Raw genomic sequence first — 6,000 nt, forward strand, 5'->3', positions numbered from 1 at the left:
GCATCTAGGTGCCGCAGTGGATTGAGCACCAGCCTTGGATTCAGGAGGACCTGAGTTCAAATCTAGTCTCAGACACATAAAACTTACTAGCTGTGTGACCCTGGGCAAGTCACTTAAACCCACTGCCTAACCAAAAAAAAAAAAAAAAAAGAGTAGAAAAACAGGAGAAAAGGAATATATTGGGGAAGAAATAAAAAGGTTAGGAAAAATTATCTCACATAATTGGGGTGCACAAATAGAATTCTATACAAACAAGAAAAAAAGGTAGGGTGAATGGCTGACATTTGAAGCTCATTCTCATCTAAAATTGTCAAAAAATTCACACACACACATACAAACAGTTGAGGAGAAAAATATATTTCATTCAACAAGGAAGTAGGAGGGAAAGTAGAAAAGGAAATTAGGGAGGATAAATTAAGAGAGAGATTATTTCTAAACGAAACAAAAAATGTACAAAAATATTTATACCTTCTTTTGAGGTGGCACAGAATGGGAAACTGAGGGGATGCCTATCAACTAAGAATGGCTGAACAAGCTATGGTATACAAATGTTACCAAACACTTTTGTGCTACAAGAAATGACAGAGTGGAAGACTTACATGAACTAATGCAGAGTGAAAAGACTAGAACCAGGAAAACAATTTATATAATGACAATAGTACTGTATAGACAAAGAACTTCAGGAACTCTGATGTGCATGATGATCAACCACAATTTCAGAGGACTAATGATGAAACATGCTACTCACCTCCTAATAGATAAGAAAGAATGCAGAATGAGACATGAACGTATACATGTGTATCTATGGATGTAAAAACACACACATATGTGTATATATAATTTCATTTTGGACATGGCCCTAGAAAAGTTTGTTTTGCTTAATGATACATGTTCATAACAGATGTTTTCTTTTTCTTTCATTCTCAAATGTGGGGAGGGCAAGGACACAGATTTTTTTTGATTGCGAAATATAAAAATTCAATTAATCAAAATGAAAAACAAAAATTTCAAAAGACTCATCACAGAAGAGAAAAAAAAAGAACGTAGCAGTCACTCAAACACCTCATGCAGTTCCTCACCTCCAAGCTTTTGCATAAAATATTTCCTATGCCTCGAATGCCCTTCATGTGCCTTCTTGGTCAACTCAGTTTATATACATCCTTTAAAGGATAACTGAGGCAGAGCCAAGATGGCAGAGGGAAAGCTGTGACTGTGTTGAGCTCTCCCCCAAATCCTTCCAAATACCTATTAAAAATGGCTCTAAACAAATTCTAAAGCAGCAGAATCCACAAAAAGACAAAGTGAAACAAGACAGGCAAGGCAGGCCTCAGCGACCCTGCAGCAGGCCTCAGAGGACGAATAGCAGGCAGCTGTGGCAGTTTCCAGACTTCTCAACCCACAAACGCCAAAGACAACTTAGAAGGTCAGTGGGAAAAGGATAACTGAAACATTACTTCTCTCATGTAGCATTCATTCTGTCTTAAACTTCATGCAACATTTTGTTTTGTACCTAATGCACTTACTTTATATTTTTCTCTTTTATTTCTTACTTTCTTACCAAACAATAAGCTCCATTAGGCAGGAACAGTATCTTATCAAAATTTCTTCCAGTGTCTAACAGTATTCAAGTAATATATATTTAATGTTTATTGATGCTACACAGAAAGGCGAAATACAACTAAGTAAAAACATCAATGAAAAGCAAACGATCAAAACAAACTGATCATCTACTAATGGGATTATGATTTAAAAAAAAAAAGACAAAAATAAGCATTCTGACACTCAGAGACAAAATCACTACATTTCCACTCTAGTCAGAACCTGTAGCTAATGTCACTTTGATGCAAGGACCTCTATTTACAATGGCAGTGAGAGCCCCCGTGTGACAGTGGGATCTCAAGTTCTCTGTGGTGGGCTGTAGGGCCATGGAAGCTGTACATCAATGATTTTAATTCCCCTTTACAATTCAGTATTCTGAATCAGGGTTTAGAAAACTCAGGTTTTTATGCTTTGGAGCCTCACTCAGCAGGTGCATAGTGACATCAAACTGAAGTTACAATTTAACATGCTTAATTTCACACAAGTCTATAAAAATAACTAAGGACCAACTTTCTACCAAAATCATATGCCACAAAATGGGAATATGCTGGGGACAGATGCCACAATGTGACTGTGAAAGTATCAGGTCTGACTACTATGAAGTGTTCTGCATGACTACACATGTAACCTGTGTCGAATTGCTTGCTTTCTCAATGAGGGTGGGTGGGGAGGGAGGAAGGGAGAAAATTTGGAACCCAAAGTTTTAAAAACAAAAGTTAAAAAAAATTGTTTTCACATGCAACTGGTAAATAAGATATACAAGAAATGGGGTATAGAAATCTATCCTGCCCTACATGAAAACTGAAGTGGAAGGGGATAATGGGGGGGAGATAGAAGGGAGGGCAGATTAGGGGAAGGGGTATTCAGAATGCATGCCATCTTGGGGTGGGGGGAGGGACAAAATGGGGAGAAAATTTGGAACTCAAAATCTTGTGGAAGTGAATGTTGAAAACTAAAAATAAATTAATTTTTTAAAAATTTAGAAAAAAAAAAGTATCAGGTCTAGAACACTAAAACATGTGGAAAAACAGGCAGTAAAAGCAGACAAAGACCACCCGGGTTATTAAATTAGTACGTGTGTTTTCCATCACTGCAAGTAGAGCTTAGCTTCAAATATGTGATTTCTCTTTTTAAAGAAATACAACTTTCTAAATGAATTTTCCAACTTAATTTTTACTACACGTGCTGCTTTTTCAGTTCTCACTGAGACAATTAAAGAGAGATATTTAAAGTCAACTATGAGGCATTTCTATACTGTCTCCTTCTTAATAAAAAAGCTTTTTAATGATGCCTTTCATCTTTCTATCAGTCAATTCAGATCTTTTCCCTCCAATAAATCCTCCATAGTGACAAAGATAAGACAAAAATATCTGATGCAATGACTTTATTTGACAATGTATACAATATTCTGTACCAGTAAACCCCTGACTTTCTGGCTAAGAGAGAGGAGGGTGTTTCATCCTCTGCTCTCTGGCACCTCCACTGGGTGTTTATAGATCTTAGTTTTTTCCACCACTTCCAAAATGATGAGTATCCACTTTGTTTCCATTTCTTTGCTAGGACAAAAAAGTGCTGCTGTGAATATTTTGGCACATACTGGAGCTGACTTCTTTAGGGTATATGCCCAGTATGAGGGAGGGTTGGAGTTAAAAGAACAGCTTAATAACTTTCCTTGAATAATTCTAAACAGAAATTCAAAACATAAGGATCATCCAAAGCATCACTGGACATGTTTTTCCACAGCCTCTCCAATGACAACTGTCCCCAACAAGTTTGTCAACTTGTATGGTATGGGATTAAGCCTTATAATTGTTTTAATTTTCATATCTCTTACTATTATTAGTTATTTGAACATCTAATTTGCTTTTTAATGTCTTTTTCTGTCTGCAATCCAGTTGGATACTTTTCAACCCAAAATACTCTTCATCTCTTCATCAGCTCCTAATATCTAGGGTCCTTCCCAATTTTTAACATTATCTGATTCTAAGCTAGCAGAGAGAGAGAGAGAGAGAGTGTGTGTGTGTATGTGTGTGTGTGTGTATGCAAAGGAGAAAGGTGGCGGCAACACCTGCAGGTTAGAGTTTAGTTTAGATTGCATGGTTCTTTACATTGCATGTGTACTCCTTCTAAACAGGAAGAAAGGAAAGAGAAACTTGGTAACTTTCTAGGTCTTTCCAGCCAAATCTTTACAATATAATTTCATTATTTTGTTTGAAGTTTTGACTTCCCAGATAATCAGATGTGTAAATTCTGAAGTATAAAAACATATTCTGCAGTTACAAACAGAAATCTGGGAATTATTCAGTATTTTGCATTCCACGACCAACTTCTTTCTACCATTAGCAGTGTGGTGAAGTGGAAAGAGCATCAGACTGAAGCAGGAGCCCAAGATTTGAATTTCAGCTTTTAAATCTACTAATCCCTCTGACTATGTTGGCTGTGTGGCCCTGGGGAAGTCACTTGTACTTCTCAGTTTTTAATAAATTAAAACTAATAAAATCATAGGTTCAGTCTCTATCCTTATCCTTTAGATATCACACAGATACTTATGTATGCCTCTTTATTTTCATGGTATCTATGTTTCTTTAAATAAAACTGGTCTCTAAAAGGGTCATAAGATTAAATGGCTAGATAGAGCTTGTCTAAAGTCAATAATTATTAAAATCACATTTTAAATAATCAGGGCTAAAGTTTATGACTTGAGCTAAAAAGAATAAATAAATTACTAATCAACACAAACTGTTACCTTTCTTTGCCTTCAAAACAAGGTGCAAAATGCTTCACCACTTAATAAATGCCTTCTACAGAATTCCTGCTTCTTAAAAATTCTGCTAAAATTGATAAAAATTACACAGATATTATTAATAGTTGCCCTTTAAAAGTACATCACTTCCACTGACTAGCTCTAGAGTTTCCAAGCTTACACATGAAGTCAGGTCCCATAAACAGGTTATAACTTACCAAATCTCTGTGATTTTAGTTTAAGGTAAGCCCTCAGTTTGCTATTATTAACCTCATTTTACAGATGAGGCAAACAAATGTGAAATGATTTGCCCAGGGTCACACAGCTTGGAAGAGTTTAAGGCAGGATTTGAACTCATTTCTTCCTGATTCCAGGACCAGTGCTCTATTTAGCACCTTACTAAGCTGTCTTCTGCTCTCCTTGATGAGATTCTACGAACCCAAAATCAACCCAAGTCAGAACACCTCTGATGTTAGATCAAGATATTTATGTGTATAAATATATATTATATATATATATAAAAACCAAGTTTAAGACATCACATACACAAAAAGTTATATATTTATAGGTCATAGATATTGTTATTCTTTATGTCCTACATTTCTTTGCCTTGTGTATCAATTATTTATTTTACTGATATCTAACAATTTTTATGGCCTATTAAACTTGCCTCCAGTACTGTCTGCCATTACCATGGCTGATACATCAGAAAATACAAGGTGAAATTATGTCAGAGGGCTAGGAATAAATTCTGCTTTTTTTTTTTTCTGGTGAGGCAATCAGGTTTAAGTGACTTGCCCAGGGTCACACAGCTAGTAAGTGTCAAGTGTCTGAGGCTGCATTTGAACTCAGGTCCTCCTGACTCCAAGGCCAGAACTCTCTCCACTGCGCCACCGAGCTGCCCCAGGAATAAATTCTTAAACAAATAGTGGACACTCAAAACTACCCACTTCCTCTCTCCTCCCAGTCCCCCCTACCCCCAAAAGAAGCTGTTTTTAACCAAGTGTCTCTATCAGTCTTAAGGTCTTAATTCATGGGAATGGTCCCATGAGAAGAATGTAGTAGTATTTGCAATACAGTGCCTGGCACATAGAGAAGGCGCTATATAAATGCCTATTCTCCTCCTCCCACCCAAAGAAGGAAGAGATATTACCGATACAAAGAGAAAGAAGACTTCCCCCTCCCCCTCACACACAAAAAAAGTCAATTAGTAGAGAAAAACTATATAAAAAGGCCTTGCATCTTCTGGTTTACTAGAATTAGCTTTAAGGTTCAAATACATGAGCAGGTGGTAATTTTTTAAATTGCTAGATCAATATCCCTATAAAAGTACTGTTGCACAGTGAAAACTTTAGCAACCTAAAATGTTTATATCACATTAAGAGATCTGAAATACCAACCACTGAAACCGGCCTCAGTAGACTGCTGAGTGGTCCTACTTGAATAGACAACAAAAGCCTAGTTTTGACATGTGCAAATATACCACAAATTGTTGCCTGCATATCACACTGAAATGCTGAACATTAAGTTAAAAACAAGGGGAAGAGAGAATGGCCTGGGGGTTCAGAGTTGCCATAACACCTTCTATTCTAACTTAAAAAACAAAAAAACCCTCAGTCTGTAATTAACCAAACTGAGCTACTTAAGTACACACACAC

The 6,000-nt window shown here is 36.5% G+C and overlaps 1 protein-coding gene across 2 annotated transcripts in view; it reads right to left on the minus strand.

The window, feature by feature from the left end:
* The window catches only part of IDE (insulin degrading enzyme), a 111,235-nt gene that overhangs the window by 73,311 nt on the left and 31,924 nt on the right, over positions 1-6,000 (minus strand). The window lies entirely within an intron of this gene.

The sequence above is a fragment of the Vombatus ursinus genome, unplaced genomic scaffold, assembly GCF_900497805.2.
Source record: "Vombatus ursinus unplaced genomic scaffold, bare-nosed wombat genome assembly UNPS02014833.1, whole genome shotgun sequence".
NCBI classification, from domain to species: Eukaryota; Metazoa; Chordata; class Mammalia; order Diprotodontia; family Vombatidae; genus Vombatus; species Vombatus ursinus.